Genomic DNA, 13814 nt, shown 5'->3' on the forward strand with positions numbered 1-13814 from the left:
TTTCTTTCTTGACACAGTGGTTGTTAAGGGGCATGTTATTTAATTTCTATGTATTCATAAAGTTTTCAAAGGTCCTCTTGTTATTGATTTATAGTTTTATTGCATTGTGGTCTAAGAAGACATTTGATACAATTTTGATTTTTAAAAGAATATGTTGAGAATTGTTTTGTGTCCTAACATATGGTCTGTCCTGGAGAATGTTCCATTTCCTGATGAGAAGAATGTCTATTCGGTAGCTGTTGGATGAAATCTTATACAAATGTTTGTTAGTTCTAATGTGCAGTTTATGTCCAATGTTTCTTTGTACATTTTCTGTCTAGATGATCTGTCTAATGCTGACAGTGGGGTGTTAAAGACCCAAGTATTATGGTATTGAAATCTATCTCACCGTTTATATCTAAAGGGTGGGAATATGGGCTTCTGGGGATCACTCACATGCTTATTCCCCAATTTAGGAAGATGCTGAGACTCCCAGCTGATCCTGGCCAAACAGGCTGCTTTGTTTTCCTCTCCTCCCTGGCTTTTGGTGCTTCTGGTCACTCCTCTGTTGAGTTCCAGTGTTCTCTCTGATATGATCTATTTTAAGTATGGTTATCTACTTGCTATTTTGCTTCCTTTTTGTGGAAGAGGGTATTACTAGATCCATCTGTTTAACCATCTTGAATTCCTTTCACGTATTTATTTTTGAGGAGCTGAATATTAAAATACTTAATAAAGATTATTTTCATCAACACCTTACAAGTATTTAAAATTATGCTAGTTTATGAATCATTAACATTTTCTGAATTAACTAAACATAATCATCATAAGCAGGTGTTAGTAAATTCACACCTGAAGTGAATATTTAAGTCTCACAATGGAGAAAACATTTCTGAAAATTGAAAAAATCGATGAATTGAGATGTATTAACATAAATATATAATTTAGTGAAAATTTGCGTTGACTCGTGAAAATGTGAAGAAACATCAGAGTTACAATAACTACAAATTAGCAGTTACTGTTAATAGCTGGGGATAAAGTGAGATGTTTAAAGTACCATAGAAAGAGATTTCCTAGGGAATTGAGAAGTGACACTCCACAGGAAGTAACGCATGACTTACTTACTACTCAATATAAAGTTGTGGTGAGGTAAAGAAGTCAGCGCCTGATGAGAAAAAAATGATGGCCTTTTACCAAGATAATAACATGAGAATTAAATTCCAAAAAGAGTCAAATTGGCTTAGCTTTAGAGGCATGACAAACCCTCTGCCAAGACTGAATCTAACTGGGATGAATAAGTTTGGAGAATGGATGGATAATAGCTAATGGATAGATCTAAAAAAAAAACAAAAAGATGCTGACTACAATCATAAATATGATAATCCGTTAAGCCATTAACTCTGAGAACTCAAAAAATAGATGGTTGACCCTTGTGCTACCTTTTAAATTTTTTATGTGGAAATAGTTATCTTTCAAGTGGTTTATATCACTTATTTAGATACATATATATATATATATATTTAGGAAAAAATATTTGGAGAACAATACTAACGCATTCATTTAAAAATAAAATTTACTTCTTTTCAAATAAAAATTTATAGCTTTTAATTAAAAAAGCAGCAAGCTTCACCTCTTCTGAGTTTTCATTTTTTTGTCTGTCGAATGGTAGATTGATCTAGATAATCTTTAACTCCTACATGCTGTAGGTCTGTGAAGATAATGACTCAACACAAGTATGTATTTCAAAGATGTTTATAAACTAAATCTCACTCTTTGATACTTTGGATTGTGATCCAGAGAGACGAGACTTAGGTAAATAGGGTATGATGTGAAATGTACTCCCGAGAATTAGGAGTAGATCCCTGAATTCTACACTGGGTCCTTATTATGGCCAGTAACCTGCCACAGTTCATCAAAGCAAAAAATGTGAACTTTCTGATACCTTGAGGGAGTTCTCAAAGAACTTTGAAAGAACAGTTAGATATCTTCATATTAGTGAATATAAACACAATTATTGATATTATCTGATTATTGTTGTTGTTTTTCATCTTGCTAGAGATCCCTATGAAACAAAAACATAAATCTGATGTATATATACAAAATTAAAATGCAGACATTAACAACAGGGATAGCATTTACTGTATTTCCCAGCAGTAAGCATTTTTTTTGGTAAAAATATTCCCTCATGCATGTTTGCAAAATATCAAGTCTTATAAGTGAAGATATAATAGATTATGGATTAGAATATATATTTTAGTAGAACATATTATTGATTCTCATTATTCACCTTTGTAAGAAAGCTAACATTTCCAGCTAAACTACAAGACAAAGAAACTGATTAACAAAAATGGAAACACACTTAAGCTCTTAAGTAATATTTTATTGACAATATTTGGTGGTATTTCAGTATTGTCTAAAGGAGTATAATAATTTCTTTACCTGTGTAGTGTGAAGATAACAGTCTTTCAGAACTATACTACAGACTACAGAGAATAAACAAGTAAAGGCAGAGGAAGAGAAAAACTGAGAGATTGAATAGATATAATTAAAAATAAAAGGGACATATAATTTAAAAGTTGATGATGAAGTTTGTTTAGCTCTATTCTCCCCATTTAATTCAAAACAAAGGAATACATTGTAAAATTAGCTATTTTCAGAATTTGACAAAAGGATGTAAAATTTGTTAAATCAAATAAGTGATGATTAAATGCTATAACATCATCATAGATATGTTTTACTTAATCATAGTCATTATTAATTTATGACTGAGTATTAAATGCTGTTAATTAATTCCTTAAATTTGCATTCTACTAACCTTATATTTTATTTTAACATTTATTCATATTAAACATTCAATTAAACCACCTGTCATAATTTTGAGAAAGTAAGGAATTGATTCATTACATTATTTTTATTTTGTTTTATTTTATTTTATTTTTTGAGACAGGGTGTGGCTCTGCCCCCAGGCTGGAGTGCAGGGGTATAATCTCAGCTTACTGCAACATCTGCCTCCTGGGCTCAAGTGATCCTCCCACCTTGGCCTCCCAAGTAGCTGAGACTACAGGTGCATACCAACTCGCTGGGCTAATTTTTAAATATTTATATAATTTTAGAGATTAGGTCCTATTATATTGCCCATTATATTGCCCAGACTAGTCTCAAACTCCTGGGCAACATACTTAGTCACCTTCAATCTTGGGCCTTAAAATTAATTTTTATTTTCTTTCTATTTTTGTGAGATGGGGTCTCACTATATTGTCCAGGCTGGTCTCAAACTCCTGGGCTCAAGGGATCCTCCTAACTCAGTCTCTCAAAGTACTGAAATTATAGGTGTAAGCCATCATGCCTAGTTTAATTTCCATTTCCCTCATACAATAATTAACATTGTAATTAATATTATGATAGTGTAGCTTTTTCTCTTTTTTAGGATGGAGCTAACACTTTTGGAATCACCTGGTTAAGAATACAAATATTTTAATGTCTGTTTCATATTAGCAAATTGCTTTTTACAAAGGCTGTCTAATTAGACTCTCACCAACAGTATGGAATTTTGTTTCCTTTGACAATTTAATTAATGAAAAATTGTTACCTCATGGTTGTTTAATTATCATTGTCTTAATTAGCATATTTCTAAGGAAGCATTTGCTCCTTATAGGTTTTAATTTGATACTGACTGTTTGTTTTGTGAATCATTGGTTTATAATATTTCTCCGTCTATCTAAGGAGTACTTTGGATGACTTGGGGACACTTAGAGATCCATGAGGCAAAACAGTTATCTCAAATTCTTATTTGATTATCTCAATGAAAAAAAGTCTCCATAAAAACTCGTATAGATATAGCTCTTTGTAAATATGCATTGTAGGAGATAATTCCACTTCAATTCTAATCTAATAATCTAATAATTTATAAGTATACACAGAAATGTTGATCATATATGTGAGTATAGTTCTTTATGTTTGGGCTCATATTTTAATTTCTTTTGAATAAAGAAAGCTTCACACAGCAGGACTATGAGACAGGCAGGAGGGTGGGCATATGTTGTCAAATTTACCTTTGAAGAAGACAGATTTTTTTAAGTGGAAGCTTGTCAGTCAGTGATAAAGTTTAGCATTTCAATAGCTGCTATTGATTCTTTAAGAATGAGGACAAGGGGTCACTCTCCCCCTTTAAGAGACACAAAACTATGCTGTTGCTCCACAGTGCTGTTGTGTCATGGCATAGTTCAGAAAAGGGTGTGTTAGTGGCAAAATATTTGAAAGGAAAATGAAACATTTAGTCATCACTCAAAGTTGTTATTTTATCAGCGTAACAAGCAAGAACTTGTTTTACTAATGTGTTTTTAGCAGTGTCGCGGGGCTCGACTGGCATGCCATTCTGTACCCAAAAGGTGCAGAAGGATTTTACATTTTCAAGGGTAAAGCATAAATAAAGATTTCGTTGTAAAATAATGTCTGGTATGCAGGGTGTTGCCCCCAAGCCAATCCCATCTCCTGAAAGTTTTAATTCATTCCTTCTACCCCCTTATGCATATAGAGGAAAATCTATTTACGTATTCTTATTCATGGATCAACTTGCTTCATTTAGCATAACGACATTATTTAATTTTACCTCTGCTCAGTATTGTACTGGCAAACTTACCCATCCAAAACACACTGTCAAAAAATATTTTCAACAAAATTTTTTCTCCTTGTGTTATGAAATCTGATGACAAAAATTCCTAAAATAGACATATAAGTTTCTTTGGGAATTTTCATGCTAGAAATTACAGTTTAATATACTTGCATACTAGCATTCTAAAACTATGTGATTTAAGATTCTTTCTAAACAAATTCTGATGAATGTAGAACTTAACAACAACAACACAAAATACCATAGAAACATTCCTAACCAGATTTTCTAAAGTCTCATTAGAAAATGCCTTATAAAAAGTCGTCATTGAAATTTAATGAGCCTACATAAATTCTTATCTAATGTTGTAATTCATAGTTGCTATATGAAGAATTTTAAATATTTTCATTCAATTCCTTGAAAACATTGTATTTGTTATATTTAAGCAATGAATAAGCTATGTACACACTTCGAATAGCTTTTCTAGGAGAGAAGACATGTAGGTAATCAAATAGTTTCATATATATTTCAATAGGCAGTGAGATACACAGGATATTGTAGAAGCACATAGAAGTGTTTCAGGAAAATGAAATGCTTTAATAAGGAGTAAGGCTGGCCAAGAATGGGAGTAGCGGGGAAGCCTGCTGGGAAGTATAAGAAGTTCCAGGAAGAGGTAGAACAAAAGAGACAATAACATGGACATAATGATGGGTAATTAGGGGTAGTTCGGTAATGTTGAAATGTAAAAATTGGCCAGAGATACTGGGAGTAGATGAAGCTGAATTGGGGGCTAAATCAAAGAGGATCATAAATGTCATATGTCATTTGACCAAGAACTTGTTATAGTTGTGAGGCAGATGATCAACATGGTCATATTTACATTTTAGATATGATATTCTGGAATAATGTGAAAAATTAATTTGGGGAGGTGATTGGAGGACAAATAATAGAGTCCAGAAACTAGAGACATGAAATAATCTACAGGAGAAAGATTAGGGGCCTGAAATAAACAAGTGGTGTTGGAAATGAAGCATGAGGGCACATACTGACTTATAAAATATCTGTAAGGTAAGAACTACAGAACTCAGTAACCAATCAAGTGGCTACAGATGGGAGAGTTGGAGGAATCCAGTGTAATTGCCAAGTTCTTCTTTTTGAAGAAAGTGGGGTGGTGCAAGCATCATCTGAATAGGGGAAACACAACTGGGAGTGATATACTGCATGTGCGATGTCGTGGGAAACCATAACATTAGGCAATGAATGGGATGTGAGTATGGATCCCAGGGTTCCTCAGTATTAATAGCTGCTTCTTTTTTTCAGCATACATAATTATAAACCTTTTTCTGAGCTGGACTTCTACACCACTTCCTGGCTGCCCTTACTCATGGTTTTGCAGTTACACTGTAAAGTCTGTGAGGATAGAAACAGTGTCTCATTCACGTTTATTTCAACAATTAGCACAATTGTATGTTATTTCTGGCACTTAAACATATATTGAATCACTCTTTTCATTTGCTAGACACTGAGGTTACAAAGATGAGAAGCAAGCAGGGTCTCTGCCCCTGAATGGCACACAACATCACTGTACAAACAGGCAAACATATAATTACTACTCTTGACACCTGTAATATTGTAAGGACCACAAGAGCAAGGAATAAGTAGCCATTGAATTGATCATGCAGAGTAGGACTGAGTGAGTATTCTTAGGCTGACTTTACTATGCAAGACCCCATCTCTTATTTTTCTTCTTCTTCTTCTTTTTTTTTGGCTAATCCATTAACTTGATCAAGATGCCACTTTCGTTGCAAAAGGTAAATCCTGAGTGAGTAAGCTGCCTCATTCCTCCATACTATACAACAGCTCAAAAAAGTTTGAAGCTTTTTTCTCCATATAAGAGTTACAACTGACACTATGGCTCAATTACACAATATCATATGAGAACCCACATTTCTTTAAATTTTGTCCTCCCATGCGTTAGGTTTTGCCCTGCTTGGCATGGTAAAAGCTTACTCGCTGGCACCTTGTCCCCGTACTAGTCCATAGTGAGGGAGAAACTTAGTACATAGAGGGCAGAGAGTTTTCTTTTTATAAGACATTACTTTGAAATTGTCCACATAAATTCTACTCATTGTACCCTGCACAAATTATTCTCAAGATCAAAGGATGACATAAAGGATGCTGAAGAACATAGGTTTTTAGCTTTGCTTCCGTGTGTTCTGAAGAAAAGTGGAGGGCTTATTATCAAAAGAAATAAAGGGAAAATAAGTAACAGTGTGTTACATTAGTTTCTATGCCATAACTACTTAATCATTATATCTAATAAACCATTATTTTCAGAAATTTTATCACATCTATGATCTCCAATTGTTCATCCTATTATTTGACCCAGTAATTTTATTTTTGCAGTTCACATATTCTTGCACTCCTGAGTAACGTAGTTGTTCAGATATTCATGATCTTGAGCTCACAATTTTTTTCACTATTCATCAACTTCCTCTCTTTTTTCCCGACCAGCTTAAAATTCCATGATTTGTTAATATAATCACAACATTGAAAATAGTCTTAATGCCCTTGTCTCCTTTTATGTAACAGAAACCCAATTGAGCCTGAAAACCCAATTATCCATCTCTTCTGGGCTTACATTTTAGACTTTAAACAATTCTTAAGAAAAGATAAGAAGCTGATATAATTGACTTTACTTTAAATTCATGATCATAAATTTTATTCATGAAATTCGGAGGTCATTGCCAGGGCCTATGGTCAACAATAACAGACAGAGGTCCTACTGCATCTTTTTAGTAAGCTTTTACATTCCCACGCTCTAAGGTAAATAAATTATATTTTCTTTCTTCTCCTCATACCTCTTCTACACTCAAGATCGACACCTTAAACAATTTCAAGAGCTTCTTTAATAATCAAAATGATGTCTCTGAACCTTGAACACTCCCTTTTCTCACTCAACCTTGTGGCTAATGGCTTTATACTTCAAACATGAATTCCTTCATCTTTTTAAAACTAAACCTGTAAGTCAACATGCAGCTACCTGTTTTCCAAGTGGGAAATACCCCACCATCCAACAAAGGAAAGTGCAGGCTATGTGTTTTTACTAACATTTCCCAGAATCTTCACATTTATCCTTTTTAATGAGGCAATACCATTAGCATACACCATAAATTCTATTATGTCAGAATATACCTTCTATAAATATTTCTTTCTATCTGTATCGTCCTCCAGATAGTGCTGATTTTTATCTCCTTCTCAAAAAGAAATTATTTTAAAAGTGCCTCATACATCTTGACTCCTTTTAACAAATTCTCATTTATTCCTTAACACATTTTAAAACTTCTCCTTTGTTCTTTAACACAACCAAGTCTAGTTTCAGTTTATATAACTTCACTGGGATGACAGCCTCTGATGATGTCGTTATTCACAAATTCAAATGACATTATTTGGTCATCATCCTCTTTGACGTTGTGAATACATAACAGAGTTTGACATTCTGTTCTTTCTTGAGATTATCTTCTCTCTTATAGTTTACTCTTTTGATTTGCCTCCAAATTATACATATTAAATCTCCTTGAAATATGATCTTGACCTCCTGTCATATTTATTTGCATTCTCTAACTGGGAGAGATTCCCACATCTTTAAATAAAGCTACATGCTGCTATCTTGCAATTTTCCTTCTCTGACAAAGACCTCATTTGAGAAACCCAAATTTATAGAATTAACTGCTGTTTGGATACTTTGAGTAGAATACCTTAAGGGAAATTAAAAGTTAAATTATCCAAAACAAAAATCTTGATTAAAGCTCAACCTGATTTTCCCCCATTATTCCTCATTTAAAAAATAATGTATAGTCGGCCGGGTGCGGTGGCTCATGCCTGTAATCCCAGCACTTTCGGAGGCCGAGAGGGGCGGATCACAAGGTCAGGAGATCGAGACCATCCTGGCTAACACGGTGAAACCCCGTCTCCACTAAAAATACAAAAAATTAGCCGGGTGTGGCGGCGGGTGCCTGTAGCCCCAGCTCCTCGGGAGGTTGGGGCAGGAGAATGGCGTGAAACCGGGAGGCGGAGCTTGCAGTGAGCCGAGATGGCGCCACTGCACTCCAGCCTGGGTGAAAGAGTGAGACTCTGTCTCAAAATAATAATAGTAATAATAATAATAATAACTATGATAATAATAATAATGTATAGTCTACCCACTTACCATACCCAGAAAACTGAGAGTTATTTTTGATACAATTCGCCTTTTGACACCACATACCTTCTGTATTATCTTTCAGATTTATGGCACCATAAGGATTTTTAATATCTACCTTTGTAATATATTTCATATCTATGCATTTCTATCTTGGCTGCCACTAGCTTGGCTCCAGTCATTTCCATCTCTTTCTTAAGCTACTTTTAATCACTTACAAACTGATTTCCTCATTTCTTTTTTTCACCTTCCATTCATTCTCTATAAATCAGTTTGAATATCCACTAACATATAAATCAGATCATCTTGTTCCTAAAGGTTTCCAATGGCTTTCATTTGCAGTTGAAGCAAAATGTAAATCCCTTATGATGTTCCACAGGATTTTGCATAATCTGTCTTTTGTCTTCTTTTATAATCTTATCCCATACCACTCCCCCTCCATAGCTATACCCAATCACAGCCTGTCTTCAATTCTAGCACAAGTTTGACCCCCTCATGCAGCAAGGGCCTATGTATTGGGGTTGTCTATATATTTCTCTCTGCCTATATGGTTTGGCCCTCAATTCTTCGGGGCTATTTTTTTATTATTTGTTGTAAGCTCAATTAACAGTAAGCTTTTTCCCAAACATCCTATCAAATATGGTCTCTCAGATGCTCACAGATATTCTCTATCATAGGATTTAGTGACTTTCTAGTATTAGATGAAACTATATAATTATATGATTATTTTTACTGTTATTTATTTTTGTTTCCCACACTAGAATGTAAGCACCATTATTTTAATGTTGTTGTTGGTTTTTTTAAAATCTTGTGCTGTCTTGTTCCATCTTGATAGCCCCAGGATAAGGACAGTGATTGGCACAGAGCAAGTTTTCAGTAAGTACTTGTTGACTAATTGAATGAATGTATATTTGATAAATGAGAGTACACTAAGTGGATAAAGGGAATGAAGTTTGCATTTTAAAGTTAAACATCAAATATAAAGTCATGAACATGGAATATCCTAAAACCTCAGGCAATTTAATATGTCTATAGGTAAGGGATGGATATAAACAATGAAGGGCAAAACAGTCAAATTATTAAGAACATTGTACATTATGCTGATTTTTTGCTATTTTCTTTAAGTTAGTGGCAATATTGGCTTTGATTTTTAGCTAGCTAACTAGAAGAGCAATGCCAAAGATAGAAGGGGAAAATACATGCAGAAAGAAAGTATATTTAGAGTAATGAAATTATGTCCCTTATATGAGAAAAAATGAGAAACTCAACTTCAGGAGGAAGAGTTAGTCTACAGAGAATGGGAACTGCTAGATAAGTAGAAGAGACAGGATTTGGTGATAATTTGATAACGGAAGGGAGAGTGCAGAAGCACCAAATATAATTCCCAGGTGTCTAATACCGATGACTGGCTTTTTACAATCCTCGGTTAAAGAAAGTAAATAAAAATAAAATGTGAACTGACCTTCCTTTAAGCTTCATATTGCTATGTCCTAAGTCTCATTTTGTGAGCAGTATTTAAAGAAGCAAGAAGAGTAGGGATAGTTTTGGGTAAAATTTGAAACTGAATTCCTTTACTTTGCTTCTCTTATATTACATTTTTTCTTAATTATTTTCAAAATATCAATTCTATCAATACTTAAGTGCATTTTACTAAGTGAGATAAGCCAATCTAAACAGGCAACATTTATGCTATATGATTTCAACTATATGACATTCTAGAAAAAATAAAATTATGGAGACAGTAAAAAGATCAGTAGTTCTTAAGAATTAGCAAGTAGGGAGGGATGAATAGGTGGAGCATAGAAGGTTTTGAGGACAGTGAAACTATTTTTTATGATACTATTTTAGCAAATAATTTCATTATCCATTTGTTAAATCCATAGATTGTACAACACCAAGAGTGAACCTGGGTCTACACTATGAACTTTGGTTGATCATGGTGTCAGTGTAGACTTATTGGTGTAACAAACGCACCAGTGTGGAGCTAAATGTTGATTGTGGGAGAATCTGTGGGGACAGTGTGTATATGTACTTCCTGCTCAATTTTGCTGTAAAAGTAGAACTTCTTTAAAAATAAAATTTATTCTTTTTTTAAAAAATGATGCTTTGCTATTCTAGATCTTAAACTAGATTATATAATTCTTAAAGCCACTGATATTGTATTAAAAGGGGTTGCTGAGATACTCAGTAGTGTATACCTGAAATCTGTTTTTATTGGCTACCTCTTGGTTTCTTTCATCTTAGGTGAAGATGACAACACAATGCAGAAGGAGAAACATGACATCATAAATTTTGACACCAAATTTTGATTTAAAATTGTAGTAATAGCCACAACAAATACTGCATAAACCTCAGACGTAGCAAATAAAAATGAGGTCCTTTCCTACCCTATGCTTGAACTATAGGAGCTTACTACATCTCTGAGTTCACATAGGCATCTCGGTCACGTATAAAAAACAGGCGCACATGGCATGACTAAGTTATTAAATTACGAGTTAATAATTCTCTGAAATTATTTTTGCCTCTAGCTTTATACTAAATAATAAACATTATGTAAAAATTAGCATAACTGTTAAGAGACAGTTAACCAAGTTCACTAAGCTTTCAGCTAAATTAATCTATTCTTTCTTTATATAATCCCCTGGAAAATTTAATTTTTATATAACTTACTACAGACTTCTAGATGCAGTTTTAGAGAATTTTTTCTGGGGGAGAAAATGGAGTTCTGAATCTTAAGAATACAATAGGGAAAATTATATTTTTGTCTTCCAATTCTTCAGTTATATAGTTCAGGTTCTGATTAACACCACATATAACATGTGTGTTCACTAATATGAGTAAACAGATTTATTTTAAATGGAAAATTGGTAGGTCCTCAATTTTTTTTAATTGATCATCAGTTAAAGAAAGTGTGATATTTTCAAGGGATAAGGTAGTTTCAAGGGATAGTTGGCTCAGAAGAGGTCTATTGTTAGAGTTGTACGTCAGTATGGTAGACTGGGTGTAATTGGTAACCCAATACTGATACATTAATATTAACTAAAGCCCATTCTTTATCCAGATTTTCTTAGTTTTTACCTATTGTCCTTTTCTCTATTCCAGGATCCCATCCATGATACCATATTACCTTTAATTGTCACGTATCCTTTGGCTCTTCTTTCCTGTGTCAGTTTTTCAGGCTTTCCTTGTTTTTGATTACCTTGATTGCTGTGAAGATAATTGGTCAGATGTTTTGTAGACTGGGATTATATGTTTTGGGAAGGAAGAACACAGCAGTAAAGTGACATTCTCATCTCATCATTCAATAGGTTTTTTGTTTGTTTGTTTGTTTTTAGAACACTTAAAAAGACTATAGTTTAGAGTGATTTTAGGATAACAGCAAAGTTGAGAGGAAGAGATACCATATGCCTCTGCCTGCTCCCACACATGCATAGCCTCTCCCATTGTCAAAATCGGCCATCAGAGTGGTAAGTTTGTTACAACTAATTAAACTACATTGACACATTGTTTTTACCCAATGTCCATAGTTTACATTTGGGTTCACTCTTGGTGTTGTACGTTCTATGCGTTTTGACAAATGTGTAATGTCTTATAGCCACAATTGTAGTATCACACAGAAGTTTTACTCCTCTAAAAATCATCTATGCCCTGCCTATTCATCTATAACCTCTCTGTTAAATCCTGAGAACCACTGACTTTTTTTTTTTACCATTTCCATAGTTATGCCTTTTCCAGAATATCATTTATTAGAATCATACAGTATTCAGGTTTTTCAGATTGATTTCTTTCACTTAGTGAAGTGCATTTAAGTTTCCTCCATGTCTTTTCATGTCTGGATAGCTCATGGCTTTTCAGTGCTGAATAATATTCCATTGTCTAGATGTATCACACTTTATTTCTGTATTCAACTACTAAAGGACACCTTGGTTGCTTTCAAGTTCTGGCAATTATGAATCAAATTGTTATAAACATCTATGTGCAAGCTTTTGTGTGGCTATGCGTTATCATTTCCTGTGAGTAGATACCAAAGACCACAACTGCTGGATCATATGGTAAGAATATTTTTAGTTTTGTAAGAAACCACCAAACTATATTCCAAAGTGATTATGCCAATTTCCATTCCCAGTATCAACGAATGAGTGTGACAGTTACTCCACATTCTCAACAGCATTTGGTGGTGTCACTGTTCTAAGTTTTGGGCATTCTGGTAGTGTGTAGTAGTATCTCACTGTTGTTTTAAAGTGGATTTCCCTGATGACATATGGCCTACAATGTTTTTTCATAAGCTTATTTGCTCTCTGTATATCTTCTTGGTGAGGTGTCTGTTCAGTTCTTGGCCCCATTTTTGTTATCAGATTGTTTTCTTTTTGTTGAATTTTAAGAGTTCTTCATATATTTCAGTCCTGTAACTCATATGTCTTTTGCAAATATTTTGTCCAGTCTGTGGCTTGTCTTTTCAAACGTTTCACATTTTTTCTTTCATGAATTATGACTTTTGCAAGGTATTTATGTCACTGCCATACTCAATGTCACTTAAATTTTCTCTTCAGTTATCTTCTAAAAGTTTTATGGCTTGGTTTTACCTTTATGCCTATAATGCACTTTGAGGTAATTTGCATGGTAAGGTCTGTGTCTAGATTCATTTTCTTGTTTCTAGACATCCAGCTGTTCTTGCATAATTTGTTGGAAAAAAATGTCTTTTCTCCATTGTGTTTCCCCTGTTTATTTGTCAAAGACCAGTTGACAATATCTGTGGGTTTATTTCTCGGCTCCCTATTCAGTTCTGTAAATCTACCTGTCTATTCTTTAGCCAATGTTACGTTGCCTTGATTACTATAGTTTTATAGTAAGTCTGGAAGTCAGGTAGTATCAGTCCCTCTACTTTGTTTTTCCTATTCAATGTTGATTTAGTTACTCTGGCTCTTATGCCTCTCCATGTAAACTTAAAATCATTTGTAGGTATTCACAAAATAACTTCTTTTTAAAATGACTTTTTGAGATGCATATATACTTAATTGTTAATAT

The sequence above is a fragment of the Pongo pygmaeus genome, chromosome 6, assembly GCF_028885625.2.
Source record: "Pongo pygmaeus isolate AG05252 chromosome 6, NHGRI_mPonPyg2-v2.0_pri, whole genome shotgun sequence".
Taxonomy (NCBI): Eukaryota; Metazoa; Chordata; class Mammalia; order Primates; family Hominidae; genus Pongo; species Pongo pygmaeus.